The sequence below is a fragment of the Schistocerca cancellata genome, chromosome 1 (genome assembly GCF_023864275.1).
Source record: "Schistocerca cancellata isolate TAMUIC-IGC-003103 chromosome 1, iqSchCanc2.1, whole genome shotgun sequence".
In the NCBI taxonomy this organism is placed as follows: domain Eukaryota; kingdom Metazoa; phylum Arthropoda; class Insecta; order Orthoptera; family Acrididae; genus Schistocerca; species Schistocerca cancellata.
Window position 1 is genome coordinate 566,358,309 of NC_064626.1, and position 20,045 is coordinate 566,378,353.

Sequence of the window (20,045 nt, forward strand, 5' to 3'; positions counted from 1 at the left end):
ATAAGCTGTATTTAAAAGTTGTTAAAATATACACAAAGATGACAATAACAAGATTTTATAACAACACATTGGTGGGTGATATTTACGATTTTTACATAAAAACAAATGATAAATGAGCGAGGTTTTTGTAAAGTACACATACTTGGAAAATATTGATAGTTTTTAAAACTTGATTGATGATTTCATGTTATAGTTACAACATATGTCACTGATAAATGTGAATGATGCTGTGGTACAACCAACGGTGATATTAGGTGATACATGAAAATAATTTTTATGATGAGGGTGCAATGATGAGTATGACTATGGGGCCCTGTAAAATCACAAGTAGCGACTAGAAGTCAGCAAAATGGATAAAGGGGGAAGGACAATTTGGAAGTATGGTGTGAGGTGGAGCGTTGCGATTAGGGTTGGAAAGAGGGCTATATCTTGGGACGGATTTCATTGTTTTGGAGTGAGAGTTGGTTAAAACTCCTTCGGGAGAGGATGGATAAGGCGTGAAGGTGCATGAAGGTGTAATATGGATGCAGTGGCGCAGCGGGATACATGGATTCGTTATTCTTGGATGGGAGATTGGGTGCGGGATAAGTTTTGCGATTAATTTGTCGGATACGAAGGGGCTCTGGGAAGAGAAGAACGTGTGGCAAGTGGGTGAGTTGAGACAGGATGTGATTTGGGGAAAGTAGGCGCATGTGGAAGGCGAGACGGAGTTCATGTCTTTCCAGGATTTCGAGGGACTCACAGATAACAAAATTTAGCAGAGGGAGAGATCCAGGGCATGAGAACCTGTGTTAGGATATTGTGGATGAGGAAGCTTTAGGTGAGAATAATGGTAGAAGGTTGTAGACATCAGGTACGGCGTGTTGGTAGTCTTAGTCGGCTCCGTGCTTTGTTTTGGAAGATAAGGAGATGTACGTTCCGTGTTAGTTTTCTATCGAGAGTTAGCCCTACATACTTTACTGTGTTAGTCCGAGGGATGGGTTGGCTATAGACAGAGACGTGAAAATCTGTTCGATGGAAACTCTGAGTGTTATGACCAAAGATGGTGACTTGGCTCTTCTGTAGATCCACTTGAAGTTTCCACGTATTACACCACTCGATCAGGAGACTGAGGTGGCGCTGGTAGGGGGTATCAGAGAGTTGAAGGGTGTGGTGGGTGGCCAGGTGGGCGTCGTCGTCAGCATGTTGCAGGAGGTACGTCTGGGGCTGGCGGTTTGGGAATATCTGAAGTGACAGGATTTAAAGGTGGTGTGGAAAGACAGAGCCTTGAGGCAGGCCTGCAGTGGGGTGAAAGATACGGCAGCAGGTGTGGTTGACTGTGACACATGTAGAACAGAGGTGAAGGAAGGAAGCTATGAGGCGGACACAGATCCCCCATTCGTCTCTGCCCTGCTTATATATTTTCCTTGCCGCGTCACGTGCGCGCAACGTCACCAGGCGGCATTCGGTCATGCTGAGGGCAGTGGTCAGAATGTTTTGCCACATCAGTGTATGTGTAAAGGCATTTAAAGTCTAACTCATTAAAAGGGAAGTAACCAAACAGTTTAGGCTTCGGCAGCGAACGAATCGCACTTAGCACTAGCCGTCAGGACTTTCGAAGGTGAAAGTGAAACAGCGACGCGCTTCCCGACTCTTCCGCACTGCAGGAACTGGAAGTGCATTGCGGAAATGGTTTCGAAAAAGTATCTGTATTGTTATATTATAGAAACGGAAGAGGACGCAGACCCACATGAGATGCGAGATATGATAGTGCGAGACGAATCTGACGGAACACTGAAGTATCTAAGTCGAAACAAGACCCCGGGAGTAGACGACATTTCGTCAAAACTACTGACAGACTTGGGAGAGCCAGCCATGACAACACCTTCCATCTGATGTGAAACACATACGAAACAGGCGAAATACCCTCAGATTTCAACAAGAATATAAACTTCCAATTCAAAGGAAGTAGATGCTGACAGGTGCCAATTACAGTACTGTCAGTATAATAAGTCATGGTTATAAAATGCTAACACGAATTCCTTACGGAAGAATGGAAAAACCAGTAGACACCGACCTCGAGGACGATAAGTTTAGATTCTGGAGAAATGTAGGTACACACGTGGCTAAACTGGTCCTACAACTTATCTTAGAGGATAGGTTAAGGAAAGGGAAATCTACGTTTATAGAATTAGTAGATTTAGAGAAATCTTTTGACATTGTTGAGTGGAATACTCTGTTTGAAATTCTGTAGGTAGTAGGGGTAAAATACGGGGACCGAAAGGCTGTTTACGACTTCTACAGAAAGCAGATGGCAGTTATAAGACTTGAGGGGCAGCAGTGTTTGAGAAGGGAGTGAGACAGGATTGTAGGCTATACCAGATGTTAATCAGTCTACACATTGAGCAAGCAGTAAGGGAAACCAAACATAAAGTTGGAGTAGGGATTTAAGTCGAAGGAGAAGAAATAAAAACTTCGAGGTTTGCTGACGACACTGAACTACTGTCAGACACAGCAAAGGACGTGAAAGAACAGTTGAACGCAATGGACAATGTCTTGAAAGAATGATGTAAGATGAACATCAACAAAACCAAAGCAAGGACAATGGAATATAGTCGAAGTAAATCGGGTGATGCTGAGGGAATTAGATTAGGAAACAAGACACTTAAACTATTAGATGAGTTTTGCTCTTTGGGAAGCAAAATAACTGATGATGCCCGAAGTAGAGAGGTTATGAAATGTAGATTGGCAATGGAAAGCAGAGGTTTCTGAAGTGTGAGGAAGTCTTTTTTGAAGGTATTTGTCTGGAGTGTAGACATGTATGGAAGTGAAACATGGACGATAACCAGTTTAGACAAAAAGTGAAAGAAGCTTTCGAAATGCGGTGCTACAGAACAGTGTTAAAGTTAAATGAGTAGGTCACGTAACTAATGAGGAGATGCTGAATAGAATTGGATAAACAAGAAATTTGTGGCACAACGTGGGATAGGTTGATGGGACACATTTTTGGACATCAAAGGATTACCAATTTAATACTGGAGGGATATGGGAGGGGGGGAGGGGGGCTGAAAATCGTATATGGAGACCAAGAGAGGAATACCCTAAGCAGATTTAAAACGATGTAGGTTGGAGTCGTTATTCGGAGATGAAGAGGCTTGCACAGGGTAGAATAGCATGGAGAGGTGCATCAAACCAGTCTTCGTACTGAAGGCCACAGCAAAAGCATCGGAATTGAATTAAACATTTGCAGACACGCGTAGCTGCCAATGTTTACGCCGCAATAAGTGCCGATCATAATAGTAAAGACAACTGGAAAAAATGAATAACCAAACACTGAGATGGAGGGTACATGTCAGGTAGTAATAGCAGCTTTTGGTGTCATTTCTCAGGTTTTTCTGACGCCGCGCAGCCTTTTTTTTTTCTGGTCCAGTGAGTGAGGGCGGTAGCCGGCGGCAGTGACAGCGCTTAATCGTCGCTGGCAGGACAGGGAATTACTTAACCCGCAGACAGCCGCTGCCGTGCTGGCTCCAGTCTGACTCGGACACGCGATGCACTGCTCTCGTGGTCAACAAAAAGGCCCGTTTCGGCAGCGGCGCTGCGGCCACAAATTATCGACGTGTGACACCGCAGACGAGACGCCGGCGCGGCTTTCCCTGATCTGCAGTAATAACAGGGCCGGCGAGACACGGGGGACGCCACAGCCGCAGGCAATTACCGGCCAGTGACCGCGCAGTAGGGGTCACGGGCGCGGCAGGCAGGGGCCAGATTACACGCCGCTCATTACGTGGGACCGCCTCGGATACACACAGCTCGGCTCAGCTCTTTGAGCTCTCCGCGAGCTGCACTCTTACCTTTCTCCTGCAACTCTCACGCTTCCAGAGTACAAGGGAAATACCGCACCATTTCCTCCTTTTGTACCTGGTAACCTAAAACTAACACTAAAAGTGAAACATCAGTGATGTATTGTTGTTGACATCTACCTAAGTTTCGTTTCTGGTACTTAAATCAAGTCCACATTCTGCACTTAAATTAACAACTCCCGTAAATCCATGTTGCCTTCCTACCTGAGTGATCAGTGCGGCTGACTCCCATGCAGGGAACCCGTGTTCCACTCCTGTTATTGCTAGGGATTTTTCCTTTGTGGAAGGAATGATATGGGGTGCACTCAACCTCGCGAGGCCAACTGAGGAGCTACTCCACCGATTAGTAGCCGTTCCAAGGTCAAGAAACCCAACAACGGCCAGGAGAGCGGTGTGCCGGCCACATGCCCTTCCACACCGCATCAGACGACGTCATTGGCAGAGGGTGATACGGCGGTCGGCCGGACTCGATTGGCCCGCCTACGACTGGAACGCAGAACTTTACGTTTACCTTGCTAAACGGCTAACTAGGGACACCAATCCTGTTAGAGGTTGCCTATCTAGCGGCTTCCAGGGGCAACAAAAATTTCATTTTTACTGTTTCATACGGCTATAGATAGAGTTTAAAAATATAATATGCCATCATTATCTACTCATTAACAACTAGAATTTTATGTTAAAAGTTTAACACAATAACTCAGTTATTTCTGCCAGGAACTTTGTATTTGTCTTACGGCAGCCTAACTCATAGCGCGTAAATTACCCACACTGTTTTTATCCATTACTTGAGAACGAGAGCATTTAGCGGCTTCCAACGAACTTTACATATAATTTCAAACTTCCTCAAAACATTTCCTCGCTGACACCCCCCCCCCCCCACCTCGCTCTACGCACTATAATGACGAAAGGAATAAAGTTTGTCACTTGTCGCATTTTCGCTGTTCGTGCAGTAAAACTACATTATCAGGCATTACGTTTTAATTTATTCCTTCTTTACTGTTAACTCTATTCGCAACACATTTTCCAGACATTGTCGACATATACCATTTAGTCTACACATGAAACTATGTCGTTGTACGAAACATGTTCGCCCGCATCTCGTGGTCGTGCGGTAGCGTTCTCGCTTCCCACGCCCGGGTTCCCGGGTTCGATTCCCGGCGGGGTCAGGGATTTTCTCTGCCTCGTGATGGCTGGGTGTTGTGTGCTGTCCTTAGGTTAGTTAGGTTTAAGTAGTTCTAAGTTCTAGGGGACTTATGATCACAGCAGTTGAGTCCCATAGTGCTCAGAGCCATTTGAACCATTTTGAAACATGTTCTGGGTATGTGGCGATTTTTACATGGGAGTTCAATTCTTTGAAGAATCGCGGGTTGCGTTTCACTGATACGCTACTGACTAATAATATTGCAAAAGCGTCTAGGCGACATGCAGCGAAGGTAAAACTGGTATCAAGTGTGCTTTGTGCTTGGGTGTGGAAATCATTAGCATTGCAACGTAACCGCATAAGGTAGGTAAAGAGTTCGCCATTTACATTCTGCAGCTAAGACAAGATTCTCATTGAGAATTGGCAATTAGATGATTATCGTTCGTGAAAACATCGTGTTTAGCCTCAAGCAACAAGGAGAAGCGTCTACAAACATATATCGCAATTGGACAGCGGCAGGATCGCTATTTGTAGTGACTTCGGTTTATCGTTCCACGATATGGTGCTCGCATTGATTCCTGTTCTACGACTGTCAAGCGATGAAGGCATCGATGGTTTCAGAAGGGCCATACTGAGCGTCATACAGGATTTCGATTGCTTCACGCTTCTAGCTTCCGAGAGGACGTGCAGGATAGTACAGCCACGTCACCTCCTCTGAGTCAGGAAATGGGCTTGTTTGTAGCGACACGAGGTAATTGTCTGCGCGGACTGTGCACCACGACAGCCACTGTTACGACTTTCCTTGGCGCGGCAGCCGACAGATTCACACCGACAACGGTACGCCAGACAAAAACACTGGACAAAGGAGTAACACCACGACCTCTTTCTCAGACGAGTCCTGGTTCTCTGTATAGCATCGCGACGGACGTGCTCGTATGAGGAGGCTCCGAGGAGAATAAATATTGCCAGATTACATTTCTCGTCGTCATAAGGATCCAGTATCTGGCGTGATGGTATGGGCCGCCATTGGATACACATTTCGGCTCTCACAGCCGTGAAGTTCTACAGCAATCGTTACATTTCTAATGTGGTCGGGTCTCCGTGACTTTATCTTTCAACAAGATAACGCAAGACCACATGTCGCCTGTGCTGTCCTGACGTGTCTCGATACAGATGATGTTTCGCTGTTGCCCTGGCAAGGATGTTCTACAGATCTCTCACCTGTTCAAAACATGTGGCCATGGGTTTCCGAAAAACTGGCTCACCTCCAGTCGCCAACTGCAGCGACTGATGAACTCTGACATAAGAGTAGTGTACTGTAGAATGAGGTGGCGGCTCTCTTCAGTAAATTTCGCACCCTTTATACCTCCAGATCACCTACAGAAATGTAATCATGTGTGCTTTCTGATATTCTATGCAGACATTATAATTTTCGCTGTTTTCTATCCTTCCAGGTGTTGCAAATTAAACCCCATAAATATCAAGGCATTTTCCAAAACGTGCATTACCAAGGGGCGGGCGGGTACTTTGTGCCTACTTGAAAAAAATTAAAAAAAACAGATTTTGTTAATTGTTGTTATAGTATATTAAGAACATACCTTTTAAAGAAACGTTGATGTATAAGTATGGTCGAGAATGTGAAAATACCTTTTAGCGCACTCTTCGTAATATAAATGCACTTTAAATTACGGGCACTACCGACCTCATTACCACCACAAAAAATTTAAACACTGCAAGTTTCGTTCATTGTTGTTGACTTATACTCTCAACAGACTTTTTAAAGAGATATTGATGTGTAAATAAGACCCTGAACCTCGAAATGTTAAATACGACATTCATTGGGGAAAGTGAAATCTGCTACTGAGACTTAAATTTTTGGATTAAGTTTAACTTAAAAATTTAAAAGATGTATGGAATCTGGTTGAAGAATTCACTAACGCCAATAAAAATATTTTTAACGTTTTTTTCAAAACATGGGCATGAAGACTCGCCACACTTGGTATTGCGAGGGTTAGTGGGTAGCAGTGTACTTATCTTTTTGTGGTCGTTTTGTCTAGGGTTGCTGGTCCACGGCTTCAAATGATGTCCGAAATGATTTGAAAGCTTCAATAAGAAACAAAATCGTTGGCGTAATGCTTGTTTACTGTTATTGATATTACCTCGTAGCACAAGAATAAAAAGATTTCTGTGCTCCATTTCAATATTGCCATTATCATTATTACCGCCCTACTATTCCTCAGAAATGAATATACACCGTGTCATCTGAAGCTATCAGTGCAAATCACCACGCGTCACTCAAGTCACTGAGATAGTAACTGTCGTAATTTACCGAAAAATTACCCATTTTAAGTTGAGGCTCCTTTTATTATGGTGACTTGTTGTAATACTTTAGCGTCTACGTTGCCATACGTGACAATCATAAAGAGTCTTTTGAATCAGACACTCGATGCCAGAACTCTGGAAGATTACCGCTTCTGATTGCATTCAAGTCATATTTGTAATATATTTATTGAAACGGATTGACAACAGGATAAATACTTGTACACGAAGTGTGAGTATCTTCATTCTAAAACGTGGTTGAAAGTTATCCAAATAAAGTGGGAAGTGACAGATCCTCATATACATGAAAATCCGAATCATGCCGACAAAATTTCGTAGATTGCACAGGGATATTTTCTGAGTATTTTGGTATGGAGGACACATGCTCTCTTGTCGCTCGTTACAGAGTAATTGCATGTAGTTTCATTTCTTATTCCCATTTATCTTTGTATCTGTATTGCACTAAAGTATCTGCTCAACAGTGTCGTTGTCGACGCTACGACCTATGTGGGAAACAAAATTGTTCCTTTCACTCACGTTAATGGCTGTTGGCAGCAGTAGTTTCCATTTCAGTCTTCGCCCTTAAGCTTGCATTCCGTGCCCTTGATTCAGTCTCGGGGATGTTTTTTTCCGATAGTGTCAGTTGCACGTAGCAGTGTGGGTAGACTTACCGGTGAAGAGTTGCCCGATACGCACCTCGTGAGTGGATTCACTGAACGCTATGGAAGGGCGACATAACGACCCTATTACGGCCAAGGGACATCGGCTGGTAGGTATTTTTCGATTCAAAAAAACTTTACCAACAGCCGTATATTTTTGGTTACTTCATTTTTTATATCAAACGGATCGGATTTACGGTTCCAGTTATATGGCACTACGATAGGTTTGTTAATACGACATAAGCGTGTGGAGCCTGAAGATGGCAATATTGTACTGCCGAAACTGGTAGCATTTGATATATAAAACAACGTAACCCAAAATATAAGGCTGTTGGTAAAGTTTTTTTGAATCGAGAAATACATTATTAGTCTGTAACGAAGCACCGAATTTATACACACTTCAACAAAAGTTTAGAGTATCATAGAGTTTACTGCAATGACTTCTTGTAGTACACCCACTGAGGTTTGTACAATACCTTATTAAAAAAACAAACTTAATTCCTTCTGAACACAAGAAAAACTTTGCTTAGTTACAAAAAACCATTAAAAAACAAAGCAGGCTCTCCCCTAAGTCTACATCTTGAAAACAAAAACAGTGGAAATCTTTATCTCATGATGTTGATCATCAGTCTTTAGTAGTGAGTGTGTCCTTCCCGCTCATGGATGAGTTCTTCAACTCTGCGAGGCATGCTCTGGATAAAACTATCAAGTTTATCTTGGGATATGAGGTCCCACTCCTGAATGGCAACTTCAGTGAGAGCCTGAAGATTGTCAGGTGGATTTGAACGCTGTGCAACGGTCACCTTCAACAGATCCCACGTATACTCAATTGCATTCATTTCTGGGGATTGTGCTGTCCAGTGCATTCGGTTGATGTTGCATCTTTGAAGATACAGAGACACTGCTAGAGTACAGTGTGGCGTTGCATCGTCATCAACTAGGATGAAGTTGTCATCGATGTCACGTCTGTAAGGCCTTAGAATTGTGACTGGTTTGTAGGAACTCTTGGAGGCGAGGGAGACCGGTCAAATTGCCGTAGGAGGGAATTAGAGGATTATTGTTGCTGCCCAGAACATTACACTTACATCTGCAAAAGGCTGTACTTCCTGAACATATCGGTGTTTCTGGTGTCGTCTAGCGCTTCAACAAACCCTAACACGTCTACTGTCCGGTCGTAAACCGATCCTGGTCTTGGCAAACATGACGTTACTCCATTGTGCAGTGGTCCGGTGTTGATGTGTAGGAGTCCAGGTCCTACGACTGCGTTCGTTCCGATGGTTCAGTGCAAAACTTCTCATTCATATTCTAGAATGAAGATCACCGTGATGCAATCTTCTACGCACTGTTTAGTATGAGTTGCCCGGGAGAAGTCATCTCCAATATTTCTGGCACTTGATGTTGGGCGCCTGCGAGCCCACAGTTGGAGGAAACGATCCTCGATTGGTGTTGTCATACAAGGACGATCACTGAGAGGTCTATCGTTCACATTTCCCGTCTCTCTGTATTTTCTTCACATCTCAGACACACCACATTGAGTGTCACGTAACCGACCGGTAACATCTTGATGTGTATGACCTGCTGAAAGTAAATGGACCATCCTGACTCTATCAAAGTGTTATATGCCTCTATCTGACATGTTACTGCAGTGCTGGACACAAACGGAATGAAACTGTTGCTGATACTGGACTGCTCTCGGCGTGCCGTTAAGGCAGCTGCATGTTTACATGGGTGGGAAACGGCTACAAAGCATGCCAGTAGTGAGAACGTCCACGTGTGGGCTCTAAATGGATAGTGACGAAGTGCCTAGATTAGTGGGACCTCTAGTATCGTAGACTACATTTTACGATAGTATGCCAAACTTTCATTGAGCAGTATAAAGAAATACTCATCATCTCCGAAATTATGTCGGTGGTGTTCATGTTCATTCTGTATACTCATCTGTAATACATAAACACCGCAAAATTTACAGAATATGTTAAAGTGAGCTATCGGAGTCCCAGTCATTACAAATAAATAAATTCAAATTATCTAAATGATTCGTTTCTCGTCCACTCTCTGCCATTTCTGAAACTACAGTCCGTAAGATATCATTACTTGTGAGTTGCGGTCAGTAGTGAGCGCTCGTTCTCCGGAGCAAATGAGGCGCACGTACTTCAAAGGTTCTACCAGCATCACACCCGACACCCAGGACAATTTGCTCAGATTAAAGAAACATGAGAAATTACCAGGCAGCCAAAAGGGAAGTGGAGAGAGAAAGCGAACGAGGATGGCCTCATATCCGAAATAGACAGTAGGTGACGCCTTCCAAAGCCTGACCTGGCGGTCAGTCTGCGTGAAAGTGTTGCGGTGATGAAATTTGTATTCCGTTAGGATTCTCTATTCAGCGACTGCAGCCGTCGTGCAGCACGGTTCTAACGAATAATGCTGACCCGCCAAAAAAGCTGCTCCCTCTTGACATCGCAGCTGACTGTATGGTGAAAGATAAGGTGATCTGAAGGCAAGAGAAAAAATGAAAATGAGTAATTGCTAAAAGCGCGATGTTCCTTTAACGGGGGTACACATGAAGAAAAGGAAACTATAGTTTTTATAACGCGAAAATATGTTGCCAGAATATAACAGCAGAGGCTTTTAGATCGTAATAGATACAAAAATAACCAAGACTCATTTTCAACAACGAAATCTTTCAGCAGTCCACTGCAGTAGTTTTTGTGGAGCACGGAAAATGTGACACGGTATACAGTTTCTTAGTCACCGTAAGCAGTTTGAAGCAATACTCCTCAGCGAGAAACTGCCAGTGCTCTGATTGGCCTTGGTATTAGTTATGAACGTAGACAATAAATCGCACGAACTTTAAAGGTGCTAAGAGTCTCACAACAGAGACTATTTGCTCATTTTAACATTGTGTAGATAAATACCTGATCGCCAAAGAGAAACAGAGAACGAAAGGAAACGAGGATGTCACACTCTAAATAAGGAGACAGCGATGCCTTCACAGTTTTAGCGTAATGTCCCGGACTGTATGCAGACGGTGCAGTCTCTAAAAGACTCTTAGGGAGAGTATGGTCAGAGTCGCACTAAGTTAGGGCGGCAGCTGTGTAGCGTTGTGCATTTAAAAGCTGTACTGTTGCGCCGCGCACACATCTGTACTTCGTGGTAACGTCACAACATTGAACCATATTCAAAGGTAGCTGAAAATACGGGAAATCAGTATTCGAGAAATACTGCCAACACCACCACGTGGTTTTCACAGAAACAGAGCGCTAATGAATCTTACTTTTGTAAGTTCTTACTGAATAACTCTTATAAACGAGGTAAAGCAGCAGTTGCATATGTCTGTTATACAGAGATGTGTTGCTCCTTTATACTTTTATTATCTAATCCTGTTGCCTGATCGCTTAAAGGAAGTTTAACAGACATCCATATCAATCCACATTTGCAGCAGCCAGAAAACCTGGCCAAATACCAACGGACAGCAAATCACGGAATAGCGTAGTGCCACCTACCGATGCACTGTGTGTCAGCTTTGCAGCATTTTCATCTCCAAAACCTTATATTTAACGCAAAAGTTTAAGAAGATGTGTAACATGTGACATTCGGTTCATGTTCTTATCACTATAAACACCTAAGAATTTAGAATATTTTATTTCGCCTATTGATTTACCCACAGGCATTATTTCTAATGGTCTGGTCAGGCCTCGTGCAGCACTGAATTGCACATATTGTGGTTTATCTAAATTCAGTGACAGTCAACTGGCAGAGAACCAGTTATTAATTTTCAAGAAAATATTATTTACATTTTCAAGTGTTGAAGTTACTGCTTTGGACTTGACCATAATAATTGAATCGTCAGTAAAGAGAATAATTTTTATTATTTGAATATAAGAAGGAAGATCATTTTTAAACAACAAAACAAAAGCGGACCCAGTATCGATCCCTGTGGTAGACCTGTAGTTATTATTCCTCATTCTGAAGTTGCTGTTTTATTCTACATCTACATTTATACTCCGCAAGCCACCCAACGGTGTGTGGCGGAGGGCACTTTACGTGGCACTGTCATTATTTCCCTTTCCTGTTCCAATCGCGTATGGTTCGCGGGAAGAACGACTGTCTGAAAGCCTCTGTGCGCGCTCTAATCTCTCTAATTTTACATTCGTGATCTCCTCGGGAGGTATAAGTGGGGGGAAGCAATATATTCGATACCTCATCCAGAAACGCACCCTCTCGAAACCTGGCGGGCAAGCTACACCGCGACGCAGAGCGCCTCTCTTGCAGAGTCTGCCACTTGAGTTTGTTAAACATCTCCGTAACGCTATCACGGTTACCAAATAACCCTGTGACGAAACGCGCCGCTCTTCTTTGGATCTTCTCTATCTCCTTCGTCAACCCGATCTGGTACGAATCCCACACTGATGAGCAATACTCAAGTATAGGTCGAACGAGTGTTTTGTAAGCCACCTCCTTTGTTGATGGACTACATTTTCTAAGGACTCTCCCAATGAATCTCAACCTGGTACCCGCCTTACCAACAATTAATTTTATATGATCATTCCACTTCAAATCGTTCCGCACGCATACTCCCAGATATTTTACAGAAGTAACTGCTACCAGTGTTTGTTCCGCTATCATATAATCATACAATAAAGGATCCTTCTTTCTATGTATTCGCAATACATTACATTTGTCTATGTTAAGGGTCAGTTGCCACTCCCTGCACCAAGTGCCTATCCGCTGCAGATCTTCCTGCATTTCGCTACAATTTTCTAATGCTGCAACTTCTCTGTATACTACAGCATCATCCGCGAAAAGCCGCATGGAACTTTCGACACTATCTACTAGGTCATTTATATATATTGTGAAAAGCAATGGTCCCATAACACTCCCCTGTGGCACGCCAGAGGTTACTTTAATGTCTGTAGACGTCTCTCCGTTGATAACAACATGCTGTGTTCTGTTTGCTAAAAACTCTTCAATCCAGCCACACAGCTGGTCTGATATTCCGTAGGCTCTTACTTTGTTTATCAGGCGACAGTGCGGAACTGTATCGAACGCTTTCCGAAAGTCAAGAAAAATAGCATCTACCTGGGAGCCTGTATCTAATATTTTCTGGGTCTCATGAACAAATAAAGCGAGTTAGGTTTCACACGATCGCTGTTTCCGGAATCCATGTTGATTCCTACATAGTAGATTCTGAGTTTTGTGTAAGTACCGTGAGTTTACTAACGTAATACTGTTCATCCCTTTAGTTAGACAGGATGAAAACAGTTAACAGCAAGATCTCTAATACCATAACATCTGAGATTCTCTAAGACAAAAGTATGAACTGCGCAATCAACTTCTTTCGACAAGCCACAGAAGATATCAGCTAGCAATATTTTGCCATTCAAATTTTGTATATTCTGATTCGTAAGCCGGGTACTAACCAGGGAGGACTTTTGTACTGGGTAATCGCAGTCACTTGCAGCACATAAACCGGCTGACAGCATCGCTGCTTTAAGCGCGCGGTAGCCTGAGCTGGGTGTGCGCTGCCTGCGGCCGGAGGCTCGCCTGTTACGAGCGGAGCGGCCCGTTATCAAAACTGCTCAGCCTAGCTCGGCCTGTAAAGCAAAGCAAAGCGCCTGACGCCCGCTGCTCGTGTTGCAGGAGCTGATGATGCACAACTGCCGGCCCGCCCGCCACTGCGAGTGAACCTGTCGCGCGCAACTCAGGTGAGTACAGGCCTCTCATACTCGCACCAGTGCACCAGAAATGACTCCTGACATTGGAAGAGAGTACTTACTCAATTACGTAGACAATATAAACAAAGAGAAAAAAAAGAAAAATCGTCTTCGTGACTATTGGCGACGTGCTAAACCTGATGTGGCCTCATTTCTACCAAGACTTACGCACTGTTAAAAGTAGTCCAGTTTCATTTAATTTCGTTTATACATACATATGCAATGCAGTATCGTACAGATATCATCAAATGAACGTAGATATAGAGCGCGATAAAAAATATTAAGACGTAATTCAGTGTATCTATCTATACATATCACTATATTAATGTCCCCGTTGCCTTTTATGTCTGCTACGGTCGCAGGTTCGAATCCTGCCTCGGGCATGGGTGTGTGTGATGTCCTTAGGTTAGTTAGGTTTAAGTAGTTCTAAGTTCTAGGGGACTTATGACCATAGATGTAAGGTCCCATAGTGCTCAGAGCCATTTGAACCAACCTTTTATGTCTGTATATGAAGGCTAATCTCAGGAGCTACAGCAGAAATTTCGATACGGTTTTCTCGGGCTTCTAGCCGCGTCAAGTGGTTAAAATCGCATGAGCTTTCGACCGAGCTCTCCTCAGTCATTGTCAAGTGGTAAGAATGACTGCTGTGTCGCCGTGGCCGCGTCTCCCTCTTTTCAGGTGTTCCAATCAAAGACTGTATTGATCTCCTCTCCCAGTAACACGTAGACAGATTGATTCAAGAGGAACATTTACGTAGATAGGACGGTGAGAGATAGTTCGGAAACTTTGTAAGGGTATTGTAGGGTAGATCACGCTGAGACAGAATTGTTACGAAAAAAATCCGATACGTTGTGTCGTTTCCGACTTGACGTTAGCCATTCAGGTCGTTGCGCGCGGAGACTGAAGCACTTGCTCGCACTAAAGTGCGGCAACGCATAGACTTCTGTCGGTCCATGAGTTAGGCGTACCACTTGTTCAAATGCTCATTACTAGTTAAAATGTGACCTTTTTTGAGGTGATAAATGTAAGGTTGGTGGGCAAAAGCTTAGTTTTTTCGGTTTTAGGAAACCAAATAAAGAACACCTTTGGCGATACTGTCTCTAGCGGGCTTGTCTCGGGTTCCGGGTTCGATTCTCGGCCGCTTCGGGGATTTTCTCCGCCCGGGGACTGGGAGTTCGTGTTGTCTCATCATTTCATCATAATTCCGGAAAGTGGCGAGATTGGACAGTGAAAAGATTGAGACTTCATGCGGGCGCTGATAACCACGCAGTTGAGGGCCCCAACATACCAATATCATCATCATCATCATCATCATCTGGCAGGCTGCTTAAATTTGCGCGCGCGACGACAGGATTGGATAACTTCAACGTTAATTAAGTCGGATACGGCGCAACGTTCCCAATTTTTGTCTTAATAATCATTTCCCAGCACAGTCACCCTGAAACATCCTTAGCAGTTTTTCATACTGTTTTTGACCACCATGTATAATTTTTATTGCTGTGCCAAACTGGTCACGCAGCCGTACACACTTTGTGTTTGCTACCTTGCGGATCAGAGGAGGATCGCTAGTACAATAGCATAATATAAATAAAGTATTTTGATGAGAATTGTGTCCACGGGCTTAGTGTAGTTAATATAGCTTTTAAAATACGTATTGCCACTGCAGTTTAGATCTTTCGTCACCGTCAAGCGTTGATGGACGTTAAAGCCCCCTCTACAACATTACGTTGCGACATTCTACTACATAATTCCCAGTAGTTTCAAATCAGATACATGATGGAATTCAAGCACCATGTTGCTATACGAGCGTTATCCTTCGATGCGTATTGTGGGTGTGTTTCTACTAGCTGACTGCTGTTACTGTGCTAGCTACAAGGCGTATGCTCACATGGTGTGTGGAATAGCGGCTGGACTTATATCACCACATATACTTGGTTTAAGAGTGCTGCCAACTATGTTCCACCATGTCGCAACGTAACGCTGTAGAATGGAATTCATTATTCCACAGCGCCTGACGATGACGAAGGATCTAAATTGCAGTCGCAACAAATATGTTTAATGGCCATATGCGGAAAGCATCCACTCAAAAATTAAACATTATCAGGGACAACTTAGGTAAACAAAACTATCTGATTTAGTAACAATACAATAAAACTAAAGAGATATGCAGTATATGAGGTATGGAATAACAGCGGCAGAAAAATTTACATAATTACTTAACAAATCCGCTGCTCATCGCATGGTGGTTAGCGTCAGTGACTCTAGATCTCTGGGTCCCGAGTTCGGTTCCCGATCAGCTCGGAGATATTTCTTCTTTCGAAGACTGGGTGTTTGTGTTGACCTAGTCATTTCATATCATATTCATTGACGAAAAATCGCCGAAACGGCATCAAATAGAAAGATTTGCACTAGCTGGCCCAACAGCCCCCTACCATCAATTCATTTCATTACTTAACATTAAAATTAACAAGCAGTGCAGATGATGGCACTATACCCTTTTCAGATAAGACTGCAAAACTATTCATTGCTTCAGTCCAAGTAATCACTCAGTTATACTACCTAATACCCGAGATGTTTGTATCTCTTAGTGTGATGGCGTTATTTGCTCTTATTACGTGGAAGTAGTTACATGACCCTGTGTTGTGTGGATCCATGCCACAATTAATTATCAACTTATCCTCATTTAATATTATGTTAATTCAACTTTTTTGAGTACAGAGACAAGGAAAAGGAAGTACGCTTATGTGAACAAAAAGCAATTTCGAGGGTGCTGATCTGAAACAACTTTTTCATCATTCTTACAGCACGTTTTTGTAATGAGGCGATACTGTTTTCAAATTCGTTTTGACGTTCACCAAGAGCGTGAGCGCTTTCATGTTAAATGGTATTGTACAGAAAATACTGATCGCCTATTATACAATATAATGACGATTACTGCATGACCTCAGAAAATGCAAGGAGATGTCTACAATATTTCAAGATCGAAATGGCAGAGGCTGATGAAGAAGAGCACCTGTTAACCTGCCTTGCTGGAAAAAATGGCTCAAATGGCTCTGAGCACTATGGGACTTAACATCTGTGGTCATCAGTCCCCTAGAACTTAGAACTACTTAAACCTAACCTAAGGACATCACACACATCCATGCCCGAGGCAGGATTCGAACCTGCGACCGTAGCGGTCACGCGGTTCCCGACTGAAGCGCCTAGAACCGCACGGCCACACCGGCCGGCGCCTAACTGGAAAAAAGTGGCTCTTGTTGTTGGTGGAATCGCATTCATTTATGTAATTTGTAGCCATTAATAGAGGGCATGCTGCTTTATAATAATTGTTAGTTGAATGAATGTCGGTTTATCCTTTCCCAAAAGTTATCCTAAGGATAGTACAGGTTAGATACAGTATAGTTTCTGAATGTGAAACTAGTGTATTATGGAAACATTCGAATTACAATAATCTTGAAAGATTATCATGGCTAATGATCAATTTCACAAACTGCAGTTCTCAAATGAAACCGAAAGACACGACAGCGTTTCGATGTGTTTTCGGCAATCTAATGAGTTCACTGTACGCTTTTGTTGTCTGTATGGCCTTATACAGCTCAAAAATACTGATGTTTCGGTTTCTGTAAGAAGTACACGGCTTAGACTTTGACACTGACTGTTGTTTGTTTAGAATGCAGAAATATTTCGTTTACATTATTGGGAATAACAGAGTATGCCTTCCAGGAAATTTTAGTCATATATTTGCTCAGACATGATTCAGCATTGTTGTGGCATCATGAGTGGGCGTTTATTTGCTTTGTCGTTAGATTACACTTCATTTTTCTGTGGTGTATACCCATTTATTCACAAATCTATAGCTAACAAAGCATCCATTTTTGTTGTAATGGGTCTTTTCTGATCCTTCCGAGATGAGTTTTTAGGCTTGATTAGTCTCATTCTATACTTCTTTTACCGTGACGAAGTTTTCCTCAGGCTCGTTCAGTCTTCTGCTGCTCACTCAAGTACCGTAAATTAGCGGTTCAGTTGAAACTATCGACATGGGGCGCCGTCATTGAACAGTGATGTAGGCGATGCCATGTGATGTCATACGTCCACAGACAGAGAAGGAAACACTGGCAATATTTATTTTTACTTCTGTATTATGTATTAGAATGTAGATTCAGGTGACAGCAGATCTGTAGCGCAGGCCGAGGTCTAGGTTAGATCGGGAGATGACAGATTGTGAACTGACGGAGCCAACGAATTCAATGTCATGTGGAAATTACAGTTCTTGTTACGACCCGTATTTTAGGCATGTGGGGTTCTATGAGTGGCTTGCAGGCATGTCTCCCAATTTGATGGCGTCATGGGTCGAAGCAGATGTGTGGTATCGATAGGCTCAATATTTACTAATTAATCTGGAACTCGTGTTGCAAATCGAGTAGTAGCAGAAAACTGTAGTCGAGTACTGTCAAAATATCATAAAGATAAAAGAGTTCAATAAGACTAGTCAGCTGCAACATAAGGAGGGTCAGAATAGGCACACAACAGCTGCTGCAGTGACCATATAGATCTGTGGCTCATATCAGTAGTGTCCCCAAAAAACTAAATGTAATCTGAACAGAAAGTAAATAAGCTGGTACTGACGATTCCACAAGTGCGGTGAAGCGTAGTTTGAGAAAGACAAATATATAGGGTGAACGTTAACAAAACTGAAAACTGCAGGGACCGATTCCTGACTTGAAATGGGGGAAAAATGTGCTATGAACATGTGCCCCTAAATGCATCGTCGCCACGGTAGGTGGCGCTTACGAATAACAGTTTCTCTGACCATGTACCGTGTGTTCCTTGTGTGTTGCAGGCTGTGTGACTGACGCATCGTACTGTAAGCAGCAGAATGGTCCGGTATTCATTTTGGGAACAAGTTGAGATGGTGTTTGTGTACGGTCAAGTAGACGGAAATTGTCGAGAGGCAACATGGCTGTACCAAAACAATTACCCTCACAGACACCAATCACATCACACAACATTTCAGTGCCCTTTCGTGCGTTTGTGTGATCGTGGGTCCTTTCAGACAGACGAACGTACAGGGAGGCGGCGGTATGTGCGTTCACCAGATTTGGAGGATCGGATTCTATAGGTTATAGTACAAGCTTCAGGCAAGTAGCCTGCCAATATAGTACATAAGCCGAAGTACGTTTATGTATCCTTCATTACAACAGCTACTAACCCTATCACCTGAAATCCCATGGAGGGCACTTTGAACACCTGTTGTGACGCGGATGAGATGCAGCTCTGTACTGTGTTTCCGGACGATTTGTCATCGCTGCACGCACACCGTCCGTTTCCGGACACTTGTTCATGAGACCTTTTTTTCTCCATACCCAGTCAGGAATCCGTCTCGCAGTTTGACAGCTTTATTAATATTCACGCTGTATAGCTTCACTTTGCCAGAAAACAGATCCTGTTAATATTTTCAGAGCTAGAAAAATCCAAGATGATACATTACTGGGATATGATGAACACATCACGCTCTCCACTTTTGCTACTGCCTCTGTTCCGCGAAAATGTGGGAGCACTGCAGGCAAGGACCTGTCCCACGTCTCCCGTGTGATTGGCGTCAGCAGTCAGTTCCTGAGTGAGCGTAGAGAGGAGACAGCGTGGGTCATCGAACGGTACCCGTCTCCGACCAACGACCCTCGTTCACGATGACATTTACTGGCAGTTCCCACTCTTGCCATCACAGGCACGTATGTGCGCTTAGATACACGTACCGCAATCACATCGCAATTGACCCTTACAGAAGGATTGCTTCTGTCACTGTAGTTGTTAGTTCCTGCCAGTAAAAACGCAGAACAATCGATCACTAATTATTCTTTTATAGCAGCGTGCAAAAGAAAATTAGCTTTCTTTATTGTATTTTGCAGCGACAAGCAGGTAACTACTTGAGCTTTCTTATTTTCCTTTTTTTCTTCTTTTTATCACCATCTTCATCACTTTCAGGCGCAGTCGCATCTTGATCACCCCGAAATTGCTTTGCCCAGGAGCAAAATAAGAAATATGTCAAGTTAATGATCTTTAGTTACCGGGAAGGCAACTTTGTTCTTTACGAAGTTATGGAATCCAGTACGTCTTTTTTTTTTTAAATAACACTCTAGCGAACGGTGCAGGTATTTGGAGTAAGTTATGTCGTCCACTTGCTGGAGTTGACAGTAAACAGATTTTAACATACCTGGCATTCAGTCCCCAAAGATGAGCAGCAGTTCCATCTTCTCTTCGTTGGTGCTCACTGCACTTACACAAACTCACACAACTGAGGACGGTTGACTGAAAGACTGTTGTACATTGTTTTGTGTTTCTATTCGTTTACTGTCATCTTCTGCAATGGACGACT

At 43.2% G+C, this 20,045-nt stretch overlaps 1 protein-coding gene across 2 annotated transcripts in view; it reads left to right on the forward strand.

The window, feature by feature from the left end:
- Window positions 1-20,045, forward strand: part of LOC126181380 (uncharacterized) — a 673,106-nt gene that overhangs the window by 155,289 nt on the left and 497,772 nt on the right. Inside the window, exon 2 of one of the 2 annotated variants that reach the window (XM_049924766.1) lies at window positions 13,599-13,663. The exons of the other annotated variant lie outside the window; for it this stretch is intronic. The gene's annotated coding sequence lies outside the window, so the exon portion shown is untranslated. The remainder of the gene's footprint in view (window positions 1-13,598; window positions 13,664-20,045) is intronic. 2 annotated transcript variants of the gene reach the window in all.